The sequence below is a fragment of the Numenius arquata genome, chromosome 5, assembly GCF_964106895.1.
Source record: "Numenius arquata chromosome 5, bNumArq3.hap1.1, whole genome shotgun sequence".
Taxonomy (NCBI): Eukaryota; Metazoa; Chordata; class Aves; order Charadriiformes; family Scolopacidae; genus Numenius; species Numenius arquata.
This window is the reverse complement of record NC_133580.1, coordinates 35,715,514-35,734,950: the sequence shown is the minus strand read 5'-3', so window position 1 is coordinate 35,734,950 and position 19,437 is coordinate 35,715,514. Positions and strand designations below refer to the sequence as shown.

The 19,437-nt window shown below is 36.3% G+C and overlaps 1 protein-coding gene across 2 annotated transcripts in view; it reads left to right on the top strand.

Annotated features, from left to right (window-relative positions):
* The window catches only part of CCSER1 (coiled-coil serine rich protein 1), a 628,555-nt gene that overhangs the window by 309,881 nt on the left and 299,237 nt on the right, over positions 1–19,437 (top strand). The window lies entirely within an intron of this gene.

The window sequence follows — 19,437 nt, the reverse complement described above, 5'->3', positions numbered from 1 at the left end:
TATGCTTTTACACAAATAGCTGTTTCAAGTTGCATGGAAAAAATGTAATCGTGCTCAAGGATGAAAGATTCCTTTGCTATATTAACATCTACAAAATAAATACAGGTCATCAATATTCTTTGTTTCATATTTGGTTACATTAAGAAATGATGTATTATGTAATTATTATCTAAAATTAAAGACAAAATGGGAGACAGGGAACATCTAGCTTCTGCACAGTCCTGGAGCATTAATTTTATATCAGTCTAGTTCAGAACATATGCTATTTAACTGGTCGACAATTTTGTCAGTGTAGAATTATCCTGTATTGATACAGTGAGCCGTAGCTCATTTGCTGTTAACTGTTGTCAAAGTTCATCTGTATATATGACAGTTGCAGAAAAAAGTCCCACAGGGAATTTAGTTCTTATACCTCATAATAGACAGGAAAGTACATCATCCTAGGGTCATGAAATAAGGATTTCCAGATGGGTGAAAGTAAGTATCATGGTTTTAATCCATGATTAACTGACTTCAGTTTTGATAATCTAAGACTTGTGAAAGAGAGTAGGGTGCGATTCTTGAGACCACGTTTAGTCATTTGAAATTTAATTTTTTAAAGGACTCCATATATCTCAGTTTCTCGTATTGAACTAAATAAAGACAAATTGGAAGATGAACATGCCAGAAGCTGGACTTAAAGTTATGAAACCTACTGAAAAAGGGGATAGCGGGTGCCACAGGGTTGGAAAAAAGGATTTCTGTGCAGGAGGTGTGTAAATATGGAGTCAATATACTTGTTTCGGGCATCTCTATATATTTTAATCTCTACTGTGTATTCTCCTGCAATACTACTTATCTGTTAAAAGTTGGGGATTTTGTTTAAAGGTGTGATGTTGTAAGAGCTCCCAGGATTTCTAGAACAGCTAGAATTAAAATGACAATCTAGTAAAAGAGTTTACTAAAAACACACTTAAAACTTGTGCCAGAACTGAACGTTTTGACAATCTTCTGGAAAGAAAGTGACTGCATCACTTTGTTAGCATCCATGGGATCACTAAAGTCTAGCAATCCAACAGGGGAAGCACCCAGTCAGCTTAGGCTTCTCTGAAGTTAGGCAGCTGTGAGGCAGCTCTTTTCAACCATGGTTTTGATTTTATGCATCTAATAAGCCTCGGTATATTTACAGTTAGCCCCTGTTGTTTCCCTGATGCCTATAACAAGCCTGTATGAGGCTGAGGATGCAACTTGAAGTCCTCTGAAGAGCAGCAGGGCTCCAGTCCCTTTGGCTACCACCTCTTGCACTGCACATCCTGTGTCCTCTTCATGGAGGTGCCCTGGGCCCTGCCACCACGGTGCAACTAAATATCAATGCCCATCAAAAGATACACTCAGGATTTCCACTCTCTGGTTTGCTCTGGGGCTTTTTGCAGGGACCCAGGCTCTCGGGGCAAGTTCCTGCTGCAGCTTCATGCACCATTCTACTGGCTAAGGAAGCCACTCCAGGTGCTAAGTGGTCGTTGCAATGCCCTTTTTGTGTTTCTCTGCCTTCCCAATGGGAGCTTTGTGTGATTTGCTCCTCATTTCTTGAGGTGCTTTAAGGAGCTGCATGCAGCGGATTGTTCAGGGAAAGTAAGCTTTCTCTTTAGAGCTGTTAAAAATGAAGTAAATTTGAAATGATAGTTAGGAAATGCTAATAAAAATGTTTTCTTCGCATATAAAATCAGCCAAAAATGGATGCAAAACATGCTTTAATATATATTGCAAATCCTACAGTTATTTGTGCGTTTGTGAGACTGTAAATAATAGGAAAGTGAATGCTTACAAAAGATAAGTAGCACAGTAGTTTTGGCTAATGAAACTGTACGCCTTTTCATTTAGCTACAGTATATTGCAGATGTAGCATTAAACCGACAACTACCATTTTTATTCTTGTATCTTAGGGCAACCCACGTTCAGAATGTTGTCATTCTGAATATGGAAATACAACAGTTGTAAATACAACCTGCCTGTCTTAAAATCTTGGCATCGTGATGTTAATTCAGAGATAGCACTTTAACATAAAAATCAACTTGGGTGGGAGTCAGTTTTGTAGTTTGAGAGAAGTATGTGAAAATCTGTACTTTCCTCGTGTTTTTGTGTTTAAGTTGGATACTTCCATGTAGATTTAAAACCCTTTGTTACTTAGGTTTTCTGCAGAACTCTGCAACTAACCTAAAGTGAACTTCAAGTAGATTTTAGCTCTCAAGGAGCTTTTGTTCCTTTCTTGCCTCTAGCTTTTTTCCAGAGTTTTCTAGCAGTCTTCCCCTCCCCCCTTTGATTTTTTTAAAATTTTCACATATTTTTAAAATATTATTTAAATTTTCAAATATTCAAATATTTTAAGTATTTCTACCACATGTAAGTGCATTATGAAGGAGACCTTGAACAGAGCTGAGGATGGGAAATGTAAGTGGAGTGTGAGCTGACTTGCTGTAAGCTGATGAAGCTTCAGAGCATCTGCAACTGTTCTCTCTCCTATTTGCTATCTAGCTCTTGAATGGAGAAATGGTAAATCTTTGAGGAATGAAAATAGGTGTTTAGATGTTCAGCTACAAGACCCAGGTACAAAAGATAAAATGCAAGGAGCCCTCACCTGCCTCTGAGAAAACAAGGAACAACTTAGAAAAGTAGTCCCTCACCAATTTTTTTGGTTTGTTCCCTTTTTAGTGATAATTTTGGATTCACTCCCTTGGTCACCAGAAGTGTGTATGGCGTCTTTGGAGGAATAAGTATATGTAGACAGAGCAGTGGAATTAGTTCCTCTATTCTCTCATTATCTCCTGAAAAATCCCTGTTTCTGGAATTGGAGGAGAGTTTGGCTTCCAAGATGCCAGGCTTCCAAGATGTCAGGCATCCAAAACTGCTCTGAGTTTCTTTGGAAATGGTGAACCTGAGCAGGAACTTAAAATTTGGGTTCAAAGCATTTCTTTGTCTCAGTGCTGTACTCGTTTGTGAAAATATCCTCTTATCCAGATAATCAAAGAAAGAAAGTGAGTCCATTCTGCAGGCTTTGGCAAAAGGAGTCATTCACTTGCTCCTGTTGTCTTTCCCCCCCCTAAAATAATAAAAAAAAAGTAAGTCTCAGTTTTCATTGGACACAAAAAGATGTTTGAAACCTCAGCTGTCTTCTACTGAGCTCTACCCTGAAACTGCATCTGTGTGTACCTTTTACATATCAATCTTTTTCTGCTACAGTGTGAGCACTTAGGACGACTTTAAGCAGAAAATATTTTCATGATATACTGGCAAAAATAACTGAGTGCTGCTTACAGTAACATTTGTTCTAATGCTGTCATTGGTACAGCAGTATTAACATGGAAATATGAGCATTAACAACATTATCCTTTCAGCCTTGATGTCCCTGTGTAACTTGAGTCATGTGTGTTGTCCCATTGAAATGAAAAATGTAGTGAGGTGGTTTCGGTGGGTTCTGAGTGGAACTGGAAGCAAAACTAGGTCAGGAAATGAATCCTCATTATAGCCCAGCTGTTGGAGGTATTTTTGTGTTGTGGAGGTGGCTCTTTATCAAATGTTGGACTTCTTATGTTTATGGAATAGCTGGGTACAGTGCTAGTTAAGGGACCTTTACCTCAAACTGTAGAAATTAATGCTTTAGGAGTAGATATTCTCAGCTCAACAGCTCAACAAAACATAACTGCTCTTTTTTGTTGTTTTATCTTTGCAAATTGTAAACAAGTTCTACCTCCTTGTCCAAAACTTATGCTGAATTACTTGGAGGGGAGGGGAGACAGGTTTGTGGTGTTTGGTGGTGGTGGGGGTTGTTGTTGGTTTTGGGTTTTTTCTGTTTGGGATTTGGTTGTTTCTTTTCCTCCTAAATATAGTGTATTTCTGGAGGGCAGAATGATGGCAAGCTTAGTTCTTTCCTGTAGGTTGATTTCAATAATGCGCAATTAGCCATTTGCTGTGGTTTTGAAGTATCATGAAGATGAGTAGTTTTTATCCATCTTTGAAGTGTAACAGCCTGAGATGCACTTGAATCCTACTGATGAACCGTTTATGGAAGACACTCAGGTTAAGTATAAAAATCACCTCAAAATGTAGTTATGCCAGTATAGATGTCTTGAATTGTACAGTCCTAGAATCACAACTTATTTTGACAGGCTAAGAGAGAGATTTGGAAAAATAAATGAGGGAACTTATGGTGAATGCCATTTTTTTTTAGTTTTTAGGAAAAAGAAATTTTTGATTAGTCCACTCTATTTTTCTAACTTTTAAAAAAGTCACCCTTGAAATTGTAAATAAATTAGTTAATGCCTATTTGAAAAGAGTAATAGTCCTTATATTAAAAAAAAATATTTCTAGTTTAATTTTTACACCAATTACTCACTTGCTCTACATTCTGCTGGTTTGTAGTATTATTTTATATTGGCTATTTTATGAGAGGATATTGCAGACCTGTGGATGATTTATATAAGAGCAGGCAGTTGTAAGTACTTTCAAATCCTCTTTCTTCCTCATATTTAGGAAACATTAGGAGCAGAGAAGAAATAGATTAGGTGTACTTAAACATTATTAAAGTGTCAGGCTTCTTTCCCCTTTTTTAACAGGAGAATTAATTGCACATATCCCAGAAAAGGCTTATCTGAGCTGTAATTACTCTCTGAATCAGTTCTATGAGACAGACATGGAGTGTGAAAGTGGCAATATCCTATAACACAATGGGGATTAGGCTGTGATTCCTCGTCTACGCCAGTCCCTTGATGAGAAGCTGCCAGTCAGATAGGATCTTTAATATTCCTTGGCACTTGTGAAGGTGATTCTGCACATGAGTTTAAGTCCCTGCCACAAACCGTTGTCATATCGTAGTGTTTGGTGTAGATAAACTACTGTCATTCGCTTAGAGTTGTGTCTTCCTGGTCTCACTGAGATTCTGGTCCCGAGTATTTAATAAAAATAACACTGATGAAATAAGCAAATCTGAAATACAAAATTTGTCCAAAGTCTCCCTTGAGATACAGTGCTGAGGCTTATGGTCCTTTAGTAATAGTGCACTGCCTATGGTTGTCTTTGGCAGCAGTGTCACTCGTAGACTGCTAGCTTCATGAGACATGCAGCCTTTTACTGACAGGTCTTTTAGTACAAGCAGGCAAATATGATCTGACCTTACTCCAAAATCTCAGAGAACTTCAGGTTTTGGTTTATGTGAAAGACAAAAAGTAGGTCTCAATGTCACCATTCCTTTTTTCACTTTATTTTTTTTAACGAATTTGAATTAACCAATTTTAACTCTAATGAACAAAGATACCCAACTACAAATCAATTTTAGGACAAATGGAAATGGCAGTGTCTTAGAGTGTGGTGGGAAGGGAGACTCTGTATGTTGCTGCTCATTAGCTTTATAGATGTTACATACCTTTGACTGACATGTATTTTTAGAGATTCAAATTTCTCCATAAATGAATGATGCTATATTATGGTAGATTGTATTTCCTATGTAGCAACATATAGTGTAGTGTTTGTTTTATACTATGGCTGTGTCAAGGTCAAAGCGTTAACCCATGTCCTTGAGCTCTGTGGAGCTAAGCTGCTATGCCTCGCCTGAGGGGCTGACAGGAGCAGTCCTCACCTAAGACTTGCAAAGGGAGTTTACATGGTGCAAAACAGGATTTGTACCAAGGCTTGCTTAATTGAGGTAAAGGAAAATCCTTGTTGTGTTATAAATGCTAGGAATAACGGATATGAAGAAAGCAGCAAGGAGCCAGTGTGATATTTGTATAATCTTGATTGCTCGAAATCCTGGATTTTTTTTAAATTCATTTTGTGTTTTTCTTATATACATACATAAGTGTGCACACACACTGTGTGTATATATAGATACACAGAAACATGCACACATTCACCCATGCACACTATCTCTTATTCAGTTCTCTTCTTGGTAATACTTTCCACTCGAGAATTGCTAATCTTTTTATGATAAAGAAGGTTAGGGAAAGAAAGTTGGCTAAAAATATGGAAATTTACTGTTGCTTGACATGGCCTGATATTGAATAAATTCTCAAAGAAGTAATTAAGGGTTTGGCTTGCATGAAAATGACTGCTGTCAATATCATCTGGTGACATGCTATTGTGTTATGTGTGTTTATAAAAGCAAAAAGAAAAGTAATGTTGCTTAAAAACAAATGGACATATGCTGGAAAGCTTGTTTTGCTTCTTAAAATCAGTTTAATTTGTATGACTTTACAGCTTCAGTATGTTGCTAAAGGCATCTGTGTGATGTTTTTTCTGCAGTCATCTGATGTGGATGAGTTTCAGATTAAAAAATGCTTTATCCTCAGCTCTGCACAGCAATGTTTAATGAATCGACTGTTGTTTCTTCCAATAATTAAATTTCTGGTTGGGGAAATATTTTTGCTTTTGAAGATATAGGGATGAATGTCTGTTCAATTCACTAGGGATCTAATATAAGAATAATATTTTGCTTGCTCACTCTTCCCTCCCTTTATAATTATAAATGTCTTGTCCATGTTCCTTTGCCGTACTTGGGCATGATCCACAGAAAAGTCTGTGCATATGCACAGGTATAGCAAACATCACAAATGAAAAGTCATCTATGTTTTGATAGCAAAATATTATTTTTGTTTACATTCCAATGAAGTTCTGTAAGGAAACAATAGTGTCATGAGATTTTCATACTCAGATTTTTTTATAATTTTGCTGAATGTTTTTTACTTCACTCGCTGTATCTTCCAGCATTTAAAGACATTAAACATTTTTGTCCTAAATGAACTATTTTGTCCATAAATGAGAATCTTAGAAAGAAAAGTAGTAAACATTTATTTGTAAATACTTTGATGTAAGGTCTGGGAAACTCTTCTTAAGAAACAAAAAAGCTGAACCACATTCTCTGTCCTTTCCTAAATAAATAACCTAAAAAGAAATTAGATGTATTAAAGTATTTGCTAGATATCACTAATATTGCTTCACAAAAGCTGACTCCATAGATTCTCTCCAAGTTTTGTATGTTTCTTTGTCATTCTCTTATTACCTAATTTCAGTTTGTATGTAAGGATAAAATGTTATTTGAGGTACAAGAGATTTAAGAGGTTTCATTTAACCTCTGTTTCAGACTGAGCACTTTCTTACTAAAGATACTTTTTATACTACGGTATCATGAATATCATACAGTTCAAAAGGTGCTCAGACACTTCCTCAGGTGCTCTGCTTTCATTGAGACACACTCTTTTAAGTGATTTTAAGTTGTGTTAGAGCTGGGACATGTATGTGGTGTTTTACTGTAACTTTCATAGAAGTTACTGCTGTATACCCAGTTTGTCTGTGTGAAGTCTTAGCTCTGAAACTGGGAATGTATTTCTGTTATATCATTTTCCATCACTATTTTAGGCTGATTTGGTCTAGACGCCAGGAATTGAGTGGTCAAGGTGAGAAATTTTCCCATGCTTGAGAGAAGTGAATTAAATAGAATAAAGTGTTATTGATCTTCTGGATTTGAGTAGCTAATCAACGTCTTGGATGTCCTGTGTTATTTTTGCTAAGATGGAAGAGAAGGATCCTGATGCTAGATAGATGACTGTGGAAGTAGTGCCATTTATTTCAGAGAACTTAGAAATTTTTTTTGAGCATAGTAGAAATCTGACAGCAAGAGGTAGGTTTTCATCACAGTGCCAAGCCTCTTTCTTCCATCCAGCTCTTTAATGCTCCACTTTGGGTCTTTCTTCTGCTGTTTTGATTTCCTGCATCTTTCCTCATCTTTTGGAATATTGTTTCCTCTTCCTTTCTATAGAAAACACACACAGTGTGAACTTTTAATGTCCTGTACATGTTTTATCCATATTTTGAGAAGTTTGACTTGTTGCCTAATTCTGGTTTTTGGGTGGAGGCTCCTGTTATTTTCAGGCTCAGTCATTCGGGTTGGTGTGCAACTGTAATACCTTTGACTGTCAATGAGATTTCACCAGTATCCCAGTATAACAAGAAGGGGGGGGATTCTGTGGCAAAGCTTTCATAAATGACCCGCTTATTACCCTGTATTTAAACTGGGGGTTTGGTGAGATAGGCAGTGGTCTATATAAATGCTTCATTGCCCTTCAGGGAGGAGGCAGATGATTGAAGCACTGTAATGCTTTCATGCAGAGTGGCAGTAAAAAGTGCCATATGTAATATTATTGATAAACAGTGTGTTACAAGACTATATACAAAAGCCTGACTAGTATCCTAGCAGAAAGCTAGCTCACAAATTTCTACTTTCATTGACAAATTCTTTCCAAATAATAATGGTTGAGTAATCTTTCATATTTTGGCTCCTTTGATAGTTTAACTGGATGAACTTTTTATACTCCTTTGTATCTTGATTTAGAAGATAAAAAGGTAATACATGGTCATCGACAAAAAATCAAATTTAAAAACACTGGTCTTGCTGACTTTTAGCTACATATTACATGTAAATTACAAGGAGAAGAAAATAAGCTACTGGTTAATAGTGAATTAACTTGATCTCACAGATAATGCGTTTGTCTTGTCTGAGGTATTCAATTCTGAATATTTTTTCATTAAATTTCTCTGTATGGCTAGTGAAACAAAAGCAATTCATTGTTGACTTCAGAACATAGAGTGAAAATATATCTTTTGGGGGTTGGTTGGAATTTGGGGTTTTTTTCAGAGCTATTGTTTTTAAATTATTCAATATGTTTGAAATGTACTTAATATATTTTTGAGTTTTCTAGTGATAATGCAAGACATCTATCTTACATTTCCCAATTTGATTTACAGATGATATTGTTTTTCTCAGAAGGAGCTCTCATGATTTACCAGAAGAGTAAGAGAGTTTGCAGGCTGTAGTCTTTGTCAGAATTCACCGATTATCAACACAGGACTTTATAAAACCAGACTTTCTCACAGGGTGATGTTTGTGTTCCAGCTACAAATGACGTTTTCACCAAACAGTACTAGTTGGGCAATAGGATGCCGTATTATTATGGTTTTGGAAAGAATGAGTGGAGCTATTGTACTATGTATAGTACTATACATACTATAGTACAATAGTAGGTACTACATACTATTGTATGGTGATGAGAAGGAAGAAAAATAAACTATCTTTATGTAAACTTTCTTCAGCATGGTTGGTGTACTTGTGTAGGAGTTCAGGTTAATAGGCTGGAAAAATAAAAAGTGGTGCAATTAAAGGATGATCTAGAGCAGCAGGGGAGCCCATTTTATTTTTCAGCTGAACAGCCTATTTATCATATTACTTTCAAGGACAAGGTGATAGATTCTGAAGGGAAGATGGTATAGAGAGGACTGAGGATTCTTAAATTGTCACTAGATCCACCTTTTAAGACCACTGCAAACGTAGGTGTGCTCAGCCTATAGAACTTGCTGTGCAAAGGAACCTTTCTCAGCCAGGGTGAATAAGGAAGCTTAGATCAGTTTCTGGAATCTTGTGGAATTTATTTTGTTGCATCTTGTTTATTTTATGGAAATGGAATTCAGTTCTTAAGGGACAAAGATGTTTGGGTTTTTTTTCTCCCTCCAGTTCAGAACCACTGGGACGATGTGGTTCATCAGGTTTTTTTCTCACTACCCTCTCTACCCCTTTTTTCTACTAAAAAGTTTAAGACATCTTCTCTAGTACTATTTGATCTTTATTTGTCAAATCCGAGTTAGTAATGTATATCTGTTTCTCTTGATTTTTAAACCTAAAATTCATGTACCATTCTGCTAGCCAATGAAATTTAAGAAGTATCCAAGCAGTGAGCTTTTTTCACATGTAGTTATTACCAAAATCTGATTTTCTGCAGAATCAAGTAAGCAGATTGAGGGGAGAAGAGAGAGGATGCTAGTTCTTAAACAGTAAGATGACAATTAACTGGGAAGTGCAAAATGTACATAACCTGTAGGGAATCAGGAACCTGCCTGTTGCATGCACATCCAGTTATCTGTCTGCTGAGAAAGGCAGAAGCCTGAAAGAATGGCAAAGCCGAGGTTATGTCTTTAATTATTCCTAGAATCAATAGTGAAACATGTCTGCAGAACATGAGGCTTATGAAGTTTTTTTTGCTTAATTCCATGTCAGCTTTCTTTTTTTCCTTTTTTATTAACGTTGTCAATTTATTTTCATTATTCATGAGTTATTAAAACCTCCCATATACATGAAGGCCTGAATAGGTTGTTTAATGAAACAGGGAGACTGGTCTGATAAGGAATACATAAAATACGGCAAGAGAAGTAGTATATACAGCAAAGGCCGAGCAGTGGCCATGTTGCCAGAGAGCTGTCAGTACTGGCAGTCAATTGAATTGCAATTCTGCCTACGAATAGTGTTGAACTCCACACACTTTAAGTTTGGGCTATTCCAATTTTTCCCATGCACTGTTTGCTCAATTAGTGTGTTCAGTTGAACATGAATCCCTATCCAAAGCCTACTGAGATAAAAAATAATATAAAATAAAACCCAACCATTGCCCTATAAGACCAGTTGCAGAGCATAATAAATAGAAACAAAAGGCAATTTATTAGCTCTCACATCTTCCAGCAGGCTTATATAGCAAATTCTGAAGTCCAAGTAATCTGATGTTCATTTTTTTACCTCTCTGTCATTCCACTATTTATTGAAGCACTGTACTGAGTAGTTACTAATATTCTGTATGTGTTAGCACAGAAGCTGGATATAGTATTTCAAAAATGTACCAAAAAACCATATGCAAATAAAAATTGTGTGTAGCCTACCAGGCAAGCTTCTTCATAGAGACTACTAGAAAAAAAGCAGGTAACTTAAACTGATGGATAATTTAGGTGACAAGGACCTCAGAGGTGGTTTTGTCCCTACCTCCTGGCTCAAAGCAGGGTTCGCTTCAAAGTTAGATCAGGTTGTTCAGGGCCTTTTCTAGCCATGTGTTGAAATTCTCCAGGGATGGAAACTCCGCAGCCTCCTTGGATGACCTGTCTAACCAGTCCTGGGAAGAATTATTTTTTTCTTGCGTCCAGTAGGAGTATCTCTCATTGCCACATTTGCTCTTTGCTTTTTTCTATGACCATCTGAGAAGGATGTGGCTGCTGCTTCTCCATATTCTGTTCAACAATGGAAGAGAGCAAATAGATCCCCCTTTAGCCTTCTCTTCTCCAGGCTAAACAAACCAAGTTCCCTTATCCTCTCCTTGTATGTCATTTGATCCACCATCCTAGTGGCCTCCCTTCTCTCCAGTTTGCATCCATCTCTTGTGTTGGGGCCCCCAAAACAATGTGTATTATTTTTAGATACAGCTTCCACAGCACTGGTTAGAGGGGGAAAAAACAGTTCCAGCTGTTTGCTCATTGTGTCTTTGGCACGGTAGTCCAGCGCACTGTTAAACTTCTGGTCTTAGAGTCTGAGCATAAATCACATTATTCAGTATCATAATCAAATTATTATTTACATTATTGTATTTTAAAGAAATGCTGGACTAATTGAAAAGATGATCCTTCTCTCATGTGGGTGTTATCCAAAAATCTAGCTAGTTATCAGACTCCTAGCATGTCTTCTAATATCAGATGTCAAACTACTATTTAGGAACATATTATTTAAGAAACTGTAAAATATGGATTCAGGCCAGGAGAGGGAATTGAGACCATGTGGGATGTATTGCTGAATAATATTTTCCTATTAGTGGATAAGGTGCAGATATTGGTTTTCACTTGGGAAAGATGCCTGAAATTCAGGTTAATGTTTAACTGTGAGACTGAGGCATTAACATCTCTCAGAAACAATCATCACAAACAACAGCTTTTCTACCAGATGCCATAGTATTTCCTTCTCCAAATAGATTCACGTACTTAAGAATAAATGAAACAAACACAGATAAAGGAAAACTCAAGACAGGCCTGTATTCTCTTATAGATACTGCTTTGTCCATGGAAAGGATTAAAAGTACAAGATATTATGATTGTTAGATATACTGTTAAGTAAAACAGAATAAATCTCTCCTGTTTGCTGTCAGAGTCTGTTTGGAAATATAAAAAAGCCCTAATAGTACAGGGCTTATTCTTTCATGCAAATAAGTTTTTCAAAGCAGATCTTCATATTGAACACCTTATGAAATGATCAATGGCATGTCAGAGAAAATTTGAGTAAAGAGAGATTAAATAATGAGAAAGGAGTTATGCTTCAGGCAGGCATACTACCAGTTGTATTGATTTGGTATTTGTGCATTTTAATTACAATTGTATATTTAGCTCTACTTAGCCATCCAGAGGCCTTTGGGAAGGGATAAGTATAGATTAAAAAATTAACCTGTTTATCACAAGCACCAAATATTGTGTCTTAATTTTGTTGTCTTATGACTTTTCCTATTGCTTTATTGATATGACTGAGCGCTGGACTAAGACTTAAGACACTTCACCCAACATGAAAGAGTCAAGCCCAGCCTTCTTGTTCATTTGATCTTTCACCAGGTTACTTAGGCTGTACAAAGAGTGGTATTAATGACAAATGATGATTTAGTGGTATAGGCGCCTGCTCAATAGGAGCAGGATTCAGCTTGTTTTACGTAAGTATCTAATAAATACTAAGGGCTTTGATTCACTGTGGTTTCAAGCTAGACTTCATTTGATGACTTAAAGGTGTACTTCAGTGTTTCTGCTGTCTAGTATTCTTCCCCTTAAAATGTGTGAAACTTACCCATGGAGAAGCTTTTGAGTTGTGGTGTGGGATTTTGGAGGGTTTTCTGGGGTTTATTTCCTCCCTTCCCCCCTTCTTTCTTTCTGTCTTAAGTGTAAGAAGGCTGGTGAACATCAATTTGATTTTTCTTATGCAAGGAGTGTAACAGCAAGTTTGAGTAATTCAAGTAAACTCCAGTTTGAGGGTAAGCATTATAAGTGAATATCCCAACAAGACATACATACACACACACATATATATAAAAATATAAATAAAATCTCTACACATGGGATACCCCTTTGGGGTAATCATGCAAAGACATTTTAGAAGGTGTACTTTAGAGCTGAGAATCCAACACTGGCTCTGTTTAATTGAATCATCAGGAATGCCTGAGTAACTATGGTATGCAATGTTGAAATGGGATATATCTTTAAAGAAACAGGATATATTTTTAAGAATAAGACTTCTAAGAAAATTAATGTTAGGAAAAATCTTCTCCTGTTATGGACATGTAACAGTATAAAACTAAAATAGATGATAGAAAAATAAGGATGGGGGGTGGGGGGGAGGAGTGTATGAGGGATTACAGCTCAGAATTTCAGCACTACATGGGACCACGTAACTCAGGTGAGCAGCAGGCTCAAGTTGCCCCGTGGTACACCAACTAGCCATTTCTGTGCTTTGTCACAATGAAACTGGGATACAATTGATCCTTAATTACTCCTCCTCCTTAAAATAGGACACTGAAGGTTTATGGGGTCCCTTTTCAGAACAGACATCCCCGCTTTCTTTTTCCGTAGCTTTGACTAATACAGTTTGTAAAATTTGTATTTACATAGGCTATTTTACATAGTTTTTATTTTTACCGTTTTATTCAGTAAGGGAAGCATAGATAGGCATACATGCACTGCTCTAAAAGACTTTTTAATGGTTATGTTTTGCTGTTGTAATTTTTGTGATCAGTATCATCCATTTGCACAGAATGCTTTGTAGTTTAATCATCGTTGGACTTAGTGTAATATTAACAGAAAGGACATCCCATGGTAATAGAGTTGATCAACATAAAGAAGTTTGTTTAGAAAGGTAAGGAAGATATTCACTTCTCCCTGGAGAGTTGGTGCCTCCTGCCCTGGTAGCTCCTAGTATACAGAAAGAGGCTTTTTCATGAGGTAACTTTTGAAATGCTTTCCAGGCTTTTATGTATACTTACACTAGTGTGCACTAAAAGTGTCAACATAAAATGTTAATAAAAGTTTGCTCATTTAGTTTGCTGAGCATCTCTTCATAGCTGTGTTGTACCATATGTCTAACTTATGGAACAGCATCTTGAAAGGGGTCTTAAGGGCCTCACGTTTACAGGTTACATGAGTTTAGGTCTGTGAATGTCTTAGCATTTCTTGATCAGCTTTCTTGGTAATGACTATGGGCTGCAGAATTACGAATGTTTATTGATGAAGAATGTTAAAGAAGTGTCAAACCCAGTTACTTAATGTTTCATTATGATTTTAATTTTTTTCTAGAGCTCTATTAATCATTAGCATCAATCTCTCTGTTTTGTGATGCTAGAGTCCTTGTACTTGTATGCACTGTTGTGAATAAATAAAACATAGAAGAATATTCCACAGCCCCATAATGTTGCTCTTCCCCCACTAGGCTCTTGGTGAAATGAAGCAGTTCCTGAATTGTACTATAAACAGTGCTGTACTTCTCAGAAGCATGGGAGTAGAATTTTATACTTATGACTAATTAATGCAGTTGAGAGTGATCATGTACAAGGAGACATGTTTCACAGCTCATCTGTTTTTATGCTAAAATAAGTGAAAATAACTATCCTTCCTTTTTCTGTGAAATGTTGACTGCTTTGGTTTTTCATATGTAATAATTGTGAGAGAATCATGTGGACAGCCTTTGCCGTTCAGAAAAAAATAGCAGATAACAATTCCAGTTGTTAGCTGTAAATCAGCATGTACATCGGACTTGATTCCCTATTGTGTCTGCTTTGAACTTAAATGTGGTATAGAAAACAAGTTGATAGCATCCCATTCATGTCTTGGAGTTAAAGCCATGTAACCTCTTATTCCATTGTAGGACTTGAAGTAATAATGCAGTCTTTTTCTCATTCCCTTGTGCCAGCAACAGAGTAGCTGTTTTCTTTTCTCACAAAAGGTTGGGAAGCACCTTAAATGGTGCCATGAAAGCTCTTGTGTAGGCTTCATTCCTGGCAACTGTCTTCAGTTGTGTTAATACCCATGTATGTTGTTTAGCAGAGGCAAGAAGTCTTTAAAAAAAATAGGCAAATAAACAAATCAAATTCTAAGTGAGAGCTTATCTACCATAATCACAATTCAGCCATTTTATAATGTTAAAAAAATGTAATTTTTTGTGACTTGTGCTTTTTCTCTGCACATCTTCAGTGTGAAATGGTAAGAGGAAAGAATGCTAATTTCTGCTCATGATGATTTATCTGTCAATAAGGGCTAGGTCTTTAGTGGGTGTGCATAAGCGTAGCTACTTGATGTACTGATGAACTGTGCTGATTTACAGCAAGTCCTGTCATCCTGTGCCTGGAGGGGAAAAGTGCAAGTATCCATTTTGTAGGAGCATAATAGAATGCTTCATTTACTTAATAACATGCTTTTGATGGACAGGTATATTAATGTAATGCCTCACATGTAAAGATTGTTGGCAGCTTACTTTGTCATTCATTAGATCAGATTGTGTCTTTTGATTTAAAGATGATTTGTGTACTGCATTGGAAATAGAAGAGTGCAAAAAAGGCCAACGTTAACTAAGTTGCATGTCTCCCTTTTGTGATTAATGGTGTCACCTCGTTAACCAAATAACCAAAAGAACAAGGTGTTATTTTTAACATCAGGCTGGAAAAGAAGAAAGGAAAAGGCTGACAATGCCATATGCTATCTCACTCGCACAAAAAACACCACCCTTATCTGTGTAGAAAACAGAAAGCTAATCTTTCTAAAGTAGAATAGCAATAGTGTCTCTCAGACTTCACATGGTAAAAATGAAGAAATCAAGAGAATAATTTTGAAGGTTTAGTAATTCTTTTTGTTTTCTGACACTTCTTATGGTTTATAGTAGCTAAAGTACACAATAGCAGCTATAAGAGTGCAATCACAAAATCAACCAGAATGGCAGATGGCCTTTAGGGAAGATTTGAAAAAATTGTGCTTGAATGCTAGAGAAAATTTCTCTTCTATTCACAAGGTCATCTGTTGGAGGTGATTATTACTGTCCTTTTCACTGCAGCTGCTGTGAATCCTATAATATTTTTGTCACCCACGGGAATCTGAAATGCATTAAAACACATCTAAGATTTAACGAAACATAGGTAGTAAATGACTTTGAGTGTTTTTTAGGCACTAGCATCAGCCTAAAGGGATGTTTCAATTGTCCTGAAAAAAAGGTTTTACCAAGTCAGAATGTTAGCTTTGACAGAGAAGCAACCAAAAAGCTAAATATGGTATGAGATTTGTTTTTGTGAAAAGAAATCAGGTACTACTTTTATTACAAATTCTCATGGTGATGAGATATTAGAATTATATATATTTATATCCACCCAGGCTTGGGGGAGATGAACAAGGATGAAAGAAGGAACACTTGTGCTCTTTTGTGTCTCCCACATTGCACGGTCATCCAAAGGAGGCTCACCCTGCTTAGGCTCTATTATTGTCTTTATGAGTTTGGTAGACTACAGTTTCATTGTCAAAAAAAAAAAAAAAAAGAAAGATAGAGATATATTTTTCTCTTGGGGCTAAAACAGCCACAGAACTAAAGGCAGAGTACAGTTTTATAATTTAATAGACAGGGCATTTCTGTATATATACAGAATATACTGTAATAAGTATCTAGAGAGATATAAAGCTAACTTTGTAAGGAGAGATGTGCAACATGGTGTCACAAGGGTTTAAAACAGTACATTACCCTTTAAGCTTTAGAAGATGGAGTTTCAAATGATCATCTGAGAAACCTCTGGAGTCTATTTAATGCAAGCTTTTTATTCATTCTTTAAAAAGTATGGCTGAATGCGCCATGCTATTCAGGCCATTCTTTTAAAATACTGTTCAAAATTAAAGGTGAACTCCATTTAAACCATTGTGGGGACGTCTCATCTTCAGCAGGAATGAAAGTTCAGCAGTTCTAGGCTTTTCATGTGTGGTTCCACAAGGATTTAGTAGTTTTCTGCAGATGACTTCTGGAAGATCAACTGAAAAGTTGCTTATCTCTCTGGTGTCAGGATACTTATATTTGAAAAATTTTAAGGCACCCTTTTATGTAGTAGGTGATTTTTATTTAAAAAAATAATTATTGTTGTGGTGTTGTTATTTTGAGGGTTTTGGAAGAGCATTTTCATTTCAAGTAGGACCAGAAAGAACTGATGATTTATTGGGCCTCCTTTATAAGTCAATTCATTACACACAGGTGCTTTTTTTTTTTTTTTTTTAAGTTGACTTTTATAACATTTCTGGGAGTATGGCTAGGTTTTGAATCTGCTGAGATGAAAATCTGGAAGAGTACCTCCACTTCAGCACGTCAGGTCTGCTGATTTGAAGCATCTTTGATTTCACTTCTGTCACCAAATTAACACTCAGTTAATTTCAGCTTAAAGTTCTCTTGAAGGTCTTGAAGAAGAAAAGCCTAAAGGTTCAAACTTGTTTTATTTCAAGACAAATAATTTATTAGTCAGAAATTGGGTGAAATTCCAAATCGAATCCAAGGAAATGCACTTGTGATTTCTGTTTGAAGTTTGATGCTTTCAGAATTAACTTCAGTATCACTGTGTTTTTGTTCTCCTCATGAGAACGTTTTAAAAAAATGACAAAAGAAAAACATTTGTTACCATAGGCAAAGTTCAAATCATCGTTTATTAGAACAGTTATTTGTAGCCAAGGAAGTTGTTTGTATTACTCATGTCATGAGTCTGGAAATGTCTTGTTTCTGTTCTATCAAGTAGTGCTTATTAGCATAAATAGGAATGGTTTTGAAGATTATAGCAGTTGGTTCTGATGACCTAGTATCAGCTCTATGCAATTTCATGGGGTTTTACTCTTAAATCTGGTCCTCTGGATTTGACCCTCATTAGAAGTTGAAGCACACAGGGTGTGCTCCTCAAATACAAGCTGAGTTCTTGCACTCAGAGACTGTCATCTGGTAAGAACCAAAAGTTTATATGGAAGTTTACATTTTGAAACCCTATCTGAACTCAAATGTCTATATGAATGCCGCCCTAGACTGTTTCAGGTTTTGGTGATTTGTTTTGCAGGACTAAGCTAAATGGCTTGCATGTGATTTTACATTTGAAAGTGTGACCTAGTGTATGTCATGGAATAAAGTGGAAGTGGACTTCTTACTCTTGACCGTGAAGATGCTATCATGATCTTTCCCCTCATCTTTGAGCTAAGATATGAATTGAACATATTCAAGGGCCACTGAGATAAGTAGCTGCTTAGTGTCATATGTGGTTGTATTTTCTTTTTAAGGCAATCTGAAATTGATTGTTTGCACAGCTTTAACATGCAATGTGTGACTTAGTAAGCACTAAAAATGCTATTTCTATGATATTTGAAGAAAGCACCATGAAGTGCTCTGTTAGTGTTTTGAATTCTTCTTCTTTCTTGAAGAAGTGACTGAAATACTCGTTTGAATTCCATGTTTTGCTGCTTTTTAGTGACTGCAAAATCACTAAAAGATGCACAGGTTGCAAGTGGAAAAATCATTATTCCCCCCCTTACAGCACCTAATCAGTTTATAAAAATCCTGCTAGACTCATTGTTGTAGCATTTATGCCATTGTGATATCATCAGTGTAGATCTAAATAGAGAATGGGATCCTGAATGCAGGGTGATAGCGTAAAATTTTGCTGTTAATGAATGAACTATCACAGAATTCATTTAATTCCCTCTGATTATCTCTGAATGGTTCATCATATTAAAACCTCTGCAGTGCTACAATTTCAAGCAAGCAGATACTGGTTGCTTCTAGAAGTTGATGACAAAATTTCTGTTACGTTTGATTAGGTCAGATTTGTCCTATGTGATTATGGATACAAAGAAAACAAATTGGCTGTGGAAGAGGTTTACGTTGCTATTTTGTGATGATTATTGGGCTTTGCTCCCATTTAAACTCCATTTCCTGCAGATAGCTCTGTCTTCAGTCTCGCTGAATGTTGTTTCCCGTTGCACATTTCCTCTAAATATATTGATTAAATAGATCTTTTGTATCTTTATTTGGTTTACACGTCTCAAAAGTTCAAAGCCAAAATCTGATTTCTGTATTTATACTGAGTGATGCTTACTCCCCACATTGATACTATGTGTAGAATACAGTGCTATACAGAATAAATTTCTAAATCTGTGTGTTCAAATTATAAGCAAAAATAATGAAAGCAAACCAAAGCCTTGAATAGCTGAACATTGGTTAGTTCTGATAGGGAATACTTAAAAATGAGAGGTCCAAGTGTAAATGTCTGTCTTCAATCTTTTAAGTTGCAAAGTGACAATACTTTTAGTGAATAAAGCACATGATAAAAGCACAATAATTTTAGTGAATTCATTGAGCCTCTCACAGGCATTATATTTAGCAGAAGTTAGGGGAAATAAAGCATCTGGCAGTTAGGTTTATTCCACGTGGGTAACCTGAACTGAATCTCTAGGCAGTTAGAGTTTTGTTGAAAGTCTGGCTCTTACTGAATTATTCACAGCTCTGGAATAGGAGGTCACACTCTAGAAGGCTTATGCTAAATCCTTCACCAGTTTCTCATACGTTAGAAACCTTCAATTATGAACAAA